Genomic DNA, 13,640 nt, shown 5'->3' with positions numbered 1-13,640 from the left:
TTTTTTCTATGTATGTGGTACCAAGGTATCAAACCCAGATTTTCGTGCATGCTAGGCAAGCACTCTACCACTAGGCCAAACTCCTGGCCCCAAACTCTGTCCCTAGTTCTCCCCATCACCAGTGCCTAGTGCCCTCTCCTCCCCTTCCCCGTTCTTTTTTATTTTTTGGTCATGAGGCTTGAACTCTGGACCTAGGTGCTCTGCCTGAGCTCTTCAGCTCAAAGCTAGTGCTCTACCACTTGAGCGATAGTGCCACTTCCAGTTTTTTGGGGGTTTTTTGGTGATTAATTGGAGAAAGGAATCTCATCGACTTTCATGCCCAGGCTGGCTTTGAACCTCAATCCTCAGGTCTCAGCCTCCTGAGTAGCTAGGATTATAGGCATGAGCCACCAGTCCCCGGCTCTCATTCTATTTTCTATCTTAGTGAGTTTGGTTGTTTTAAAAAACCTCAAAGTAGAGTCATATGGTTTTAAAAACCTTTATGTGACTGGCTTATTAGCACATGTCCTCAAATTTTATGCATGTGGTAGCATGTGTCAATTTCCCTCTTTTTAAGCCTGATCAACATTTCAGTCAGGTTTAGTTTTCAATTTTTCTATGACTTTTTAGTTTCTGGTTTTTGCTATTTTGAGTTCTAGGGTTTTGTCTGTTGGGTTTTTTAAAAATATGTTTCTATTGTAACTAATAGAAGTGTTACATTCTGTTTGCCAGATAGAAGGGGCATTTCTTCACAAACATTGCCTTGTTTATGTCTATTTTTTTGGTCTATATAGTTACGTTTATATTTCCATTACCATGTCCGTAGCATTGGGTATGCAGATATTGAGTCCTCACTCTTGTACTCTTTGGATTTAATAGCCACATATTAAGGATACCATGCGCCTTTTGTTCCTTAGGTCTTGACTTGTCTCACTCAGCATGATTCGCTCTAGATTCATCCACTTCCCTGCAAATGCCATTATTTTATCTTGTCTGTTGGCTATGTAGAATTCAATTGTGTATATATACCACATTTTCTGTATCCATTCATCTGCAGTAGGGCATCTGGATTGTTTCCATCGCCTGGCTATTGTGAATAGTGCAGAGATGAACATAGCTGAGCAGGTGTCCTTATCATATCTTGGGTTATGATGTTCAGGGTAGATGCCCAGAAGTGGTATGATGGGATCGTAGAGAAGGTCTATTTTCAGTTCTTTAAGAAACCTCCACACTGCTTTCCAGAGTACATTGCCTTGTTTTTGACAGTACTGTTTGACCTTGCACTTGCTAGGTGGGTGCTATCCCGTTAAGATGCTCTTGTCCTTTTTTGCACTCATTATTTTTTAGATAGGGTCTCATTTCCTGGGGTGCAATTGCCTGTTTTAGGGTTCCTGTCATAGCTAGAGTAACAGGTACATGCCACCACACCTCTCAATTAACAAGAGGGTCTTGTAAACTTTTCTGCCTATCTACCTACTTATCTGTTCTTGCATGGAGATTATCCCAACTTTAACTTCTCAAGTAGCTAGCATTATAGCCCTGAGCCATGACACCCAATTAGCTTTAATTCATTTTGATCCAAAAATGTTTTCTGGTTTACTTTTCTCTTTTAAAAGTACTCAGCGTGTTGCAGTTTGATTACTTTAATATTTGAGGGTGGGTGTGGTCATTTGTTAATGATTCATGGATACTTACAAAAAGTATATTCTAGATGTTCAAGGCATAAAGCTTTTAATATCTCTTAATTCAGTCCCCCTTACTAATTTACAGGACAAATCTTTTTAATTTTAAGTAGTTGTTAAAAAAGGAGGTTTAATTTCAACAAGTCAGATTATGAGTATAACACATCTTGACTGATGTCATCCTTTACATCACTATCCCCTATCTGTCCCAATCCTATCCATATCTTCAAGTTATATAGTCCAATTTTTACATAATTTAAATCAAATATAATAACTGTATTTGCCTATCCTTCCTTTCTCCCTTTACATGACAAGTCTTCTATATTATTTTTTCTTATTGATCAATCATGGGCTTAAAGAAATGAATTAAAATTTCTTACTACTATTATATTTTGTTCATTTCTCCAGATAATTTCTGTCATATTTCTTTGCCTTATAAATTCTGGCACTATATTATTTCATGCATAAATACTTATGACAGATCTTCATTGTAGTTCTCAGGTTTCATGATTGGTTCATTCTTATAAAGTCTTTTTTCTGTGGCCTGTTTTCTGATTTGTTTTTTTATTAAGCCAATCTTGTCTGACATTAACATCAAATACCTCTTATCTTGTTTCTATTTGTGTTATGACATCTGTTTCTATTTTCTATTTTTTGTTATCTTTTTTATTTTGGTCTTTCTGAGATATATTGTTTTACAATCTGTTGCACATGGTACTGGTTGAGTTTCATTCTGTGACTCTGTGACCTGTTTCTAAATGAGATTACTGGGTCAAAAGTAAAGAAAACTTTCATAGCTCTTGACCCCACAACAAAATAAATCATTTTTCACAGGTTGCACCACTTCATCCTGTCACTAGCAATTTAGAAACAAATCATTTCCTACCACTGCCAGTATGGCTATTGAACTGACTGCTTAAATTTTTAATAGGTGAAAATGGGACCTTATTGTTCTTTCATTTATTTTTTATTTATTTGGCTTCATCAAATTGTACTGTAAGTTGAGATGGAAGAAAGATGAAGTCACAATGAAACATCACTTGAGATACCTCCCATGAGATTGACAGGTGGTTGAGTCTCTTAGTCCTGACTGGTGTGGGGACATGGACTCATTCATTCATCACTTCCCACAGGCTCCTCAGCTACACCGTGAGATTTTCCAAGAAGAAATCATCTCCATCTTTTCCTCAGAATCCTATACCTTTTTCTCTTTCCTTCCATAGTGAGCAAACATGTAACATAATGGGAGGACACAGGGTCTGGAGCTAGATGGAATGGATTCCAATCCTAATTTAATCTCTGCCTGATGAGGCTCTATTACACATTTAGTAGCTGTGTGATCTGTGACAATTATTTAACCTTTGCAGTGCCTTGGTGTACTGAGATGATCATTCCTGAGCAAATAAAGATTCCAATATTATTGTAATAGTGAAAAACATGAATATCCAAGCATGCAAAGGACTTGGCTAGGGCTATTATTGTTGGCTCTACCTCAGAGACATACTCCTTTTCCTATTTCAACTATGAACATTTGGTAAAAGTTATTTCCTTCTTACATAACACTGTTTCCTTAGTAACTGCTAAGGTTTGGTCTTAAGCCAGAGTGGGCCCCTCACTCAAACAGAGCATACCAGTGTCCTTTTCTAGGCTCTTAGGCATTGGGTCATGAAAGAAGAAGACTCTGGTGCCTCTATGGTAGAGAAGCTATCAGATGGGAGACCCCCAGGCTACGTGCAGCCATATTTCCAGCCTGTAGTAGAAGCTATGCTGCAAGAATAAGGTTGACGTGTAAGACATCAGAGGTGGAAAAGAAACTGTAGTTAGTAGTATTGAAAGTTCTGGTTCTAGCTCTTCTAAAAATACATTCTACAAGCCACTTCATGTTGTTTTTCCTAAGCTTGCTTGCATTCAGTTTCTGTCATTTTGTAACTGTAATGTACTTTCTAAGTACCTTCAAACAGCACAAATTGTGCTTACATCTCTGAAAAGCTCTTACAAGTCCTTCCCTAATATATGTCCGAGTGTGTGCGCATGTGCGCGCGCACACACACACACACACACACACACACACACAGATCAACTCCCTTCTCCTTCCCCCATCCAGCTCCAGTGAGAGGTGGTTCCTCTCACTGCCTATGCTGTCTGTACATGACTCTCCACACACACCAAAAGACAGCTGTGCCAAATGCTCAGGCCTTAGGAACTGCACTTGTTAAACAGGATGTTGTCCTGGATATCTGTACCCTTTTCTGAATGCCTCTTGTGCTCTTTATCACTGCCCTATTCAGTAACTTCGCAAATGTATAATGAGCACCTGCCAAGAACCATGTCAGGCCAGAGAGGCCCCAGAGAGGCAACAAACAGTTCCTGCTGTCAAGAAAGCTGCAGGCTGGTGGAGCCGTCAGATTGTCAAAAGACAGCTCCAAGAGAGACAGTGGGATGAATGGTGAACAGATGTTTTTTTTGCCAAGTGCTGCAGAAGCTTCGGAGTAAGCTTTGTCACTTGTCAGAGACATTCGTCTGGTTGATCTACCCACCTTCCAGCTTCTTTCAGTTCAGCCTGCCCTGCCCACTGCCTCTTTTTTCTTTTCTATTCTTTCTTTCCTTCCTTTTTCTTTCTCCCACTCCCCTTCTTCTTTCCTTCCTTCTTTCCTTCCTTCCTTCCTCTCTTATATTCTTCCTTTCTTTTTTCCACTTTCCTTCCTTCCTTTCTCTCATTTACATTCTTCCTTTCTTTGACTCTCCCTTCTTCCCTCCCTCTCTCTTGCTTCTTTCTTTCTTTCTCTCCCTCCCTCCTTCCTGTCCTCTCTCCCTTCCTTCCTTCCCTCCTTCCTTCTTTCCTTCTTTTCTTTCTCTCTGTGTTGGGGCTGTGTGCTGTCCTTGAGCTTTTGTTCAAGGCTAGCGCTTTGCCATTCTACCACCTGAGCCACAGCTCTTTTTAAAAAAAAAATATTGTTTTTTTTTTTTTATTTTGGGGGTAATATAAAGAGGGGTTAAAGTTACATTCATCAGGTAGTGGGTACATTTCTTCTCACACATTGATACCCCTTCTTATGTTTTTTGTCCCCCTTTCCCTCTCCCATCCCCTTCTAATCATCTTGTTTTCCCCCTTCCTTTCCCTATTTCAAATAAATATATATAATATATCAGATTATAATTAATTGGAGATAAGACTCTGGTGGGCTTTTCTGCCTGGGATGACATTGAACCTTGATCCTCAGATGTCAGCCTCCTGAGTACTCAGATGTCAGCCTCCTGAGTACCTAGGATTACAGGTGTGAGTCACTGGCACCCAGTGCCTTCCTAAACACAGTTGTGCCAGTCTCACTTTCCCTGGATGCCTGAATTCAAACTCTTCTCCCTGGCAAAATTCAAATCCAGTTATTTCTTCAACCCTTTCCTCTACCCTTTCCTTATCCACAAGCTTTCCTTACAAGTCTAACCAACCCATCACCCTCATTGTTAGCAGTTCATTTTTCTACTACCCTGCTTCCTCATCCCCCCCCCCCATTTCCTTTTGCATCCCATCCCTATAGGTCTTAATTGCACATGCTTCCCAAATGAGCAAAAGGGTTTCATTTTCTGGTCATCTGGCTGGAGGGCCATGTTGATAATTCTTTGGACATAGTAGGTTTAGTGAAAGATTAAAGGGATCAGAATGAAGTGCACCATAGATATGAAATGGTGGGTATATGTGTTGCAGGTATAGCTCAGTCATGGAGCTCTTGCTTGGCTTGCATTAGGTCCTGAATTTCACCACCAGATTCTGTGTGTGCATGGGTGTCAATACATCCTTGGTATGCAATGGCAGACCTTATTCCAGTGCCAGTGTCATGCCATTCCATCCCCATAAAGTCTTTTTTTTTGTCAGTCATGAGGCTTGAACTCTGGGCCTGAGCACTGTTCCTGAGTTCTTCAGCTCCAGGCTAACACTCTACCACTCTGATCACAGTGCCACTTCTGGTTTTCTGGTGGTTAATTAGAGATAAGAGTCTCACAGACTTTCCTGACTGGACTGGCATTCAACAGCGATCCTCAGATCTCAGTCTTCTGAGTAGCTAGGATTATAGGCCTGAGCCACTGCTACTTGGCTTCCATAAAGTCTTTAATTGAATTTCCTCTTCAATACTTCTCCAAGTGAAATTAACCGTGTCCTTTTTGAGTTTTCAGACCCCACCCTCTATATTTTTGCTAGAGCACAGATGGCTCCTACCTTTTATGGATGGATATTATTTCTCCCCCACTCCCAGAGGCAGATGGCACCCCTTGGAGAATAGAACAAGCTGTTTACTGACTATCTGAAACCATGGGAAACTCCATTTGACCTTCCACAGGATAAGTGAACAGCTGCTTAGTTCCCTCAAGATGCCGTCACAAAGAGCTGGCTTTATGTGCAGGACTTTGCCCAAGACAGACTCCAAGGGTTACTGTGGTCATGTTTTCATGCTCCCTTCTGTGAACCTGTGGTGACTGTTGGCTGTGCTCAAAGCCTGTCCTGTTCCTTCTTCTACTCAGGGAATCATTTTCCATGTCTTTTCAGTGACTAGTTCTATACAGGCTGTTAGACACAAGGGATAGTGTCCTGCTAGTGAGCCAATCTCTGACATTCAGAGAGTAGAAAAAAGGTGACAAAAATCAGAGATAATGAGAAATAGGATCCAAGGAGAAAGTAACACTTGTCTTAAAAGAAGACACAGTGTGACTGGGGTATAGCAGAAAGCTTGTGTGTGTGTGGGGGGGGAATTGCTGGCACAGACACACAGACACACACGGATACACCCCAAGTTTCTTCCCTCTTCCCCTTCCCAAGCATTCACAAATGGTCTGTCTGCCACAGTTGTAATTTCTATCCTCCCCTTTCTGGGAACCTGAACCAACAGCATCAGAAAACATTTAGTCTTAGCACATCTCACTATTTCCATCCCCATCCCTAGCAGTCCTTCCAAAATTCACAAACAAGGGCTCAGCATTAATTGACCTCTGCTATCTGGGATCTGGATGCCGGACTCCTTTGAATCTCTTTGGCTACAGATCGCACGTGGGACTCTGGGTCTGGTAACCATCCAGTCTTCTGAGCTGCAAGGAGCCCCTGGTTTTCCTTTTGCCAATAGGGTTGCCACCATAGACATAACTAACTCCTGAGTCGTTACAGCAGCTCTAGAATTATTGGTCAACTCACTGAGGCCCTAAGCACCTCCTCTATCCTCTTACCTCCCTGCCAGATGTCCCCCCAAACATGTTTAGGCTGCCACACTCCACTGTAGAACTGTGTAGCCTTGTTGGCAGGAGACCGGCTGGCTCCAGAGAGCCGACTGGAGACACATGCAGTGGATCACATTTCTTCAGCTCGTGCCAAATATTATTTGGATGTAGCTTTTCAAACAGACACAAATTGCTCGTCCAATAAACACAGAAGGCCTAATCCCAGGACATTTATCAAAGTGAGGAAAGATGAGAGAAAGGATAGTCAAAAGAGGCTTCTGAGAACTGGCCCTGTGTGGCTGGCCCAAGCAAAGGTAGTGAAACCTTTGTGCAGAGAGCCTGAAACCTAGCACCAGGGCTTTGGGCTTAGCTATCATCATGTCATACAAAGTCTGGGTTGGTGCATACACTTCCCAGTGGTGGCTAGCAATGAAGAAATCTACATGAGCCAGGCTGCCTTTGTGAACAGAGTCCACCCTTACACCCCAGGTCAGTGGTCAGGAAGCAGAGCTGGCTGCTAGGATTCCTAAATTGCTCGTGTCTCTTCTGTCTTGTTAAGAGTCCTCCATCCCTTCTCATTCTTGTTGACAGCTGTAAGAGCATGGCTGTTGAGAAAGCAGGTTGAGAGACCCAGTTGACCAAAGTGGCCAAGGGAAAAAGCATGAGCAACCTCTGTCCAGGCCAGAGGCAGGTCAACTCATTAAAGTCCTTTGCTAGTGCTGCTATTCCCTTCTAATCATCACCAGGAATTTTCTCCTCCAGGGACCCAGCACAGGAATGAAAGAAACCAAGCCCTGTTCTAGGGTCCAACCTCTGGAGCCCAGAGAGAACAAGAACTAGGAAAGGTCTCAGGAGACAGCCTAGGTCTATTCATTGCCCTTGTGCCAGAGTTCAAATCTTGCCACTCTCAAGCAACCCCAGCAGAGAGTGGAGCACCCCTCCCTCACCACCACTGGGAGGAGGAAGCAATAATTAGATAATTATCACTGGCTTATATATTGTTAGAACATGAAATTAAAGCTGACAAAATGAAATTATCTTTAGGACCAGACTCTAGACTTAAGAGATAAAGTAGTCTCTGGGGCTAGATGAGAACAGGCGCTTCCTGGTACAGCAGGTCCCAATACAACTGGGAAGGCTGAAAGCAATTTCCCCAATATCAAGGTAGGCAGGTAATTGTATTTCAGAAGAAGCTAGAAGTTAGATAACTTGCCATCAATTATTGAATGGAAAGACTCAGAAGCTTGGCTCTTAATCAGTCTCTACTATGACTGTATGTTGTCTAGAGACTTACTGAGAGAGATGATGATTTAGGATGAGTAATCTCAGCTTCCCAAGGTCTGAGAGGGATATTGGGATGTGGGATTTTCGCCTTTGTTATTGGGTTGGCCCTGGGAAAATCAACAAGTTGGTTACCTACCTGTAGCATAAAGGATTAGGCATGAAGAATTGCATAAGACTTTAGCACTCACCTACAGCTGACCACGCTTCACACTCCCAGTCTGGGAATTCAGAGGTGATGTATTGATTCAGAAGATGCACACAACAAACCATCAGCTGAGAACAGCTATTCCCAGATACTTAGGAGGCTATGCTATAAGTAACCTCACTTGACAGTAAAGCAGAGATACTACGGTACCCCAGGGCTTCATGAGGACAAGGTGACTTGATATGGCTCCTTCTAACCCAATCAAAAAGACTGAAGGGAATTTCCAGGTGGAGATTAGGAGTCATCATGAACCTGATTATTTCAAAGGAGGCCCAGAGCAGAGTCCTCTCTACCTACAGGTAGTTTATGGTGTCTGAAACTTCATTCCTATCAGGAATGATCTACCAACTTGTTCACCTTAGGCAACCCCTACTAACCTATCGTCTTAGGCCTTCATTGTGTTTTTCTTTCTTAGACTTTCTGCCTTGAAGCTTGGGGGGGGGGGGGGAATGTGAGTGAGGGATCAGACCCAGGGTCCTACACATACTAGGCAAGTTCTGAGCTACATTCCTGGTCAGGAAGATTTGTTTCTGAGCACAGAATCTATGGGTGGCAATGTTTATGGGTCTCAAGAAGGACCAGAGTAGAAATAAGGAACCTAAAGAATGTAGTTAGTGCTCTCTCTTCCTTTCTACTTCTCTGTGGTCTGGTTCATTTTCTCAGCTTTCTTTGCTTCTCTGTGACATCCAAGTGCCAACCACACCCAACGAATAACTGGCTATCTTGAATGTCATTTTCTTTTCTTTTTTTTGCCAGTCCTGGGGCTTGAACTTAGGGCCTAGGCACTGTCCTTGGGCTTTCTCAAGGCTTTACCGCTTGAGCCTTTCACCACTTCTGGCTTTTTCTGTATATGTGGTGTGGAGAAATCGAACCCAAGGCTTCATGCATGCTAGGCAAACACTCTACCACTAGGCCATACACCTAGTCCCTGAATTTCAAATCCTAATACTGAAGAGAAACCATCTGATTGGCTCAGCTTAGGTCAGATGCTCCTTCCAGTCCAGTCAAATGTGGTTCATGGATGAGATGAAGCAATACAAAAACTGCCTTCCTAAGAAGGTGCAGGATGTTAGGGAAAGTAGTCATTCTGAGCTGGGTAGACATATGCACTCATTTTCATATGTTTCCTAGAATTGACGCATAATTATACAATTATACTCTTATTTACATTTAATTATTTTGCATTGCATAAAACAATGTTTTTTGGGTTTTTTTGCTGGTCCTGGGGCTTGAACTCAGGTCTAGATGCTGTCCTGATTCTCTTTATGCTCTACCATTTCAACCATAGCACTACTTGTGGCTTTTCCTGAGTGTACTGGAGATAAAAGTCTCACAGACTTTCCTGCCTGAGCTGGCAAAAGTCCCACAGACTTTCCTGCCGCAGCTGGCTTGAAACCACAATCCTCAGATCTCATAGCCTCTGAGTAGCATGAGCTACCTGTGCCCGGCACTCATGAAACTTTAATAGATCGTATTCACACCCTCACCCATTACAGATTTTCCCCCTCCCTCATCTCCCACTTGTCCTTTCTCTTCCTCATTTTTATGTCTTTTTAAATTTTTTTTATTTTTTGGTGCTAGTACTGAGGCTTCAACTTAGAACCCTTCTCTCTCCCTCTCTGTCTCTCTCTCATCCTTTATTGCTCTCTATCACTTAAGTCTTAAAGCTAGTACTTTGAACATTTTGCTAATTAAGCTCTTATCTTAGTGATAAGAGACTCCTATCTCCAATGAACCACCGAAAAGCTGGAAGTGGCACTGTGGCTCAAGTGGTAGAGCACCAGCCTTGAACAAAAACATCTCAAGGACTGAGCCCAGGTCCTGAGTTCAAGCCCCAGGACTAGCACCAAAAAAAAAAAGTCTCATGGACTTTTCTGCCTGGTCTGGTTTCAAATCTTGATTCTCAAATCTCAGCCTCCTGAGCAGTGAGGACTATAGGTGTGAACTGTCAGTGTACAGCGTCATTCATGTTCTTTTTTTTTTTTTGCCAGTCCTGGGGCTTGAACTCAGGGCCTGAGCACTATCCCTGGATTTTTCTCAAGGCTAGGGCTCTACCACTTGAGCCACAGCACCACTTCTGGCTGTTTGCTACAAACCCGGGTCTTCATGCATGCTAGGCAAGCACTCTACCACTAGGCCAAACTCCCGGGCCCTCATGTTTGTTTTTAATCTGGACTCCAAATATCCCCCCTTTCCTTTCTTTGGCTTATTTTACTTAGACTGATGATCTCCATTTTCCTACAAATAACATTTTTGTTCTTTGTTATTAATCAAGCCCCATTGTGTATAGAGTATATATATATATATATATTTCTTTATTCTTTCATCAATTGTTACATTTTTAAAGCTTTCTAGGGCTTGGTGCTGATGGTTCACACCTGTAGCCTTAGCTACTTAAGAGGCTGAGATCTGAAGATTGCAGTTCAAAGCCATCTGGGCAGCAAAGGACAGAAAACCAGTAGTGGAGTTGTGCCTCAAAGTGGTGCAATGCTAGCACTGAGCAAAAGATTAAAAATCTCAGGGACAGCGTGGAGGCCTTAACTTCAAACCCCACAACCAACCAAAAAATAAAAACAAAAACTTCCTAGGGGATTCACATTAAAGTTTGGTAAGTGCATGGAGAGGAAGTGGTTCTTTTTAAAATTATTTATTTTTTTATATTTTTATATTTTTTATTGTAATTAATAGAAGGGTTACATTATGTTCACCAGATAGAAGGTGCATTACTTCACATACATTGATACCCTTTCTCATGTCTTGGTCCCCATTTCCCTCCCCCAAAGGAAGTGGTTCTTATCTTACTAACTACATCTCAGCAAACTTCTGTTGTACACTTTGTATATAGGAAATGCCTTGCTTTGTCTTTCCTGAAAGACATAGAATTTATAAAATGCAGTTATGAGAGGATTTCAAGTTTAGAATGGTTGAAGAGGCAGTCAGTTCTGATTAATCACTCTTTGCTATTCTTGGCTATACCCACAGTTGCATTTTAATCTTACACAGTGCAGCTACGAGAAATGTCCCATTCACCTAAAAACTGCATTTGACTCTGCACTGACTCTTCATTCAGACCTGCAAATGTTCTGTCTCCATCTTGCATCAATCTCATCTGCCAGGAATGACAGAGCTGATGAAAACACACCTTGTGACAAATGTCAAATCTACTGCCTAGTACCAATGACTTTCTTATGGTGACAAGACCCTGCCTGACTAGTCCTGAAACAATTATCAACATCCAATGGAACCACACTTTTGTTTAATTATGCATATTTCCCACCTTTCACCCATTTCTCCCTCTTTTTAAAGGTCATGTTAATAACCAGATCGATTCTAAAATGCTCTATCTCCCTTTTCCCTTGGTATTCCCCTAATATGTTAATACATTTCCTTTATTCTGACCTTAAAAAAAAAACATAATGGGTGGAAGGTAAACTAATGTGGTAGCTACACTTTGCTTTAATCCTGTGGAGGACTAGAGACAAGGTTTAGTGGTAGGAGCACTTGTCTTGTAAGCAGAGACCTGAGTTTAAACTCCAGTATCACCACCAAAAACAAAACAAAACAAAATAAAAAACTTTGTGAAAACCAGAAAATCTATTTATTTTTTTTGCCAGTCCTGAGGCTTGAACTCAGGGCTTGAGCACTGTCCTTGGGCCTTCTCAAGGCCGGAGTTCTACCATTTGAGCCACAGCACCCCGATTTCCAGCTTTTTCTATGTATGTGAAAACCAAGGAATCGAACTCGGGTCTTTGTGCACGAAGAAGGGGAAGAAAGGGCCTATAGGAGATAGATGGAAGTTGGAAGTAGAGATAAGACAAACTTAGCTTGATTCATTTTAAATGAGGTGATAAAAGCATAGCGAATTCTCTCTACTTTGCATAGTCTTCAAGTTTCCCACAATAAAAATATAAAGGAATAGTGTAATAATAGTAGTGCTTATCTAGCAAGCATGAGGCCCTGTTTTTAACACTCTAGCACCACACACAAAAAAAGAAAATAATGGCTGAAGACATTGTGAGAGATCAATCATTCAACTGCTCAAAATTAAATTATTTCCTAGCCAAATGAAGTAAATCTAAGGCACTGAGAGCACTTCCAAATGAAATTGCTTCAATCACTGTTAAACAATTTTGGAGGGGGCTGGGAGTTTGGCCTAGTGGTGGAGTGCTTGCCTAGCAGGCACGAAGACCTGGTTTCGATTCCTGGGTACTACATGCATAGAAAAAAAGCTGGAAGTGGTGCCGAGGTTCAAGTGGTAGAACTCTAGCCTTTAGAAAATCCAAGGACAGTGCTCAGGCCCTGATCTCAAGCCCAGGACTGGCAAAAAAAAATTTTTTGGGGGGGGGGGAGGATGAGTACACAATAGGGAGACATTTGAAATGCTAGTTAGGTGCAAATGATTTCCACACTTTTGCAAAATGAGGAATGGTAATCAGTTTATCCCTGTTCAGCCAACTCACTTAAGTAAAAAGGAGGAGGAATTGACAGTCATAACACTTGTAACTGACCAGTCAAGGGAAAGTCAGATATAACAGGGCACATCCCTTATGCTTCCTTGTTGGCTTAATTCTTAGACAGGCTCCTTCTTTTTTTTTCCTTCCTACAGACATCAGACAAGACTCTTTCTACATGATAGATGTAGGGTTGGATAGTGTATTTCCAAAATTCATGTCTACTACAGATATCAGAACTGAACTTATTTGGGAGATGCAACTAATTAGGTCAATATCAGGTTATAGACAGGTGTGGTGGTGCACCACTATAATCTCTGTAACTGGGCAACTAAGAAAAGCAGGAGTGCAAATATGAGTCTAACCTAGGCAATATCAACTTACCCATAAAACATATACAAAGATTATATGAAGACAGAGGTAGAGGTTGAGATTAGCGATTAAACACAGTAAAGATATAAATCAAGGAATGTCAAGGTTGGCTAAGAGCCACCAGAACCTAAAAGAGAAAAGGAGGGATTTTTTTCTTAGAGATTGCAGAAGGAACATAGCCCTACAGGCACCTTTATTTCTGACTCAAAGTCTGAAATAATTTTATGACCCTCCAGAACCATGAAAAAAAATTCTGTTGGTTTAAACCAAGTAGCTTTCAATTTCTGCTAAGAATCCTAGAAACTCACACAATAATCACTACAGGTTGGTAATGGCAATGGAAATCAAAAGCCTTTTTCAGCCAGGCACAGTGGCTGACACCTATAATCCTAGCTATTCAGAAGGCTGAGCTCTGAGGATCAAGGTTCAAAGCCATCCCGGGCACAAAAGAACCTGATATTCTTA

Source organism: Megascapheus bottae, chromosome 3 (genome assembly GCF_031878675.1).
Source record: "Megascapheus bottae isolate mThoBot1 chromosome 3, mThoBot2.hap1, whole genome shotgun sequence".
Classification (NCBI taxonomy): domain Eukaryota; kingdom Metazoa; phylum Chordata; class Mammalia; order Rodentia; family Geomyidae; genus Megascapheus; species Megascapheus bottae.
Note: the sequence above shows the minus strand (reverse complement) of the source record.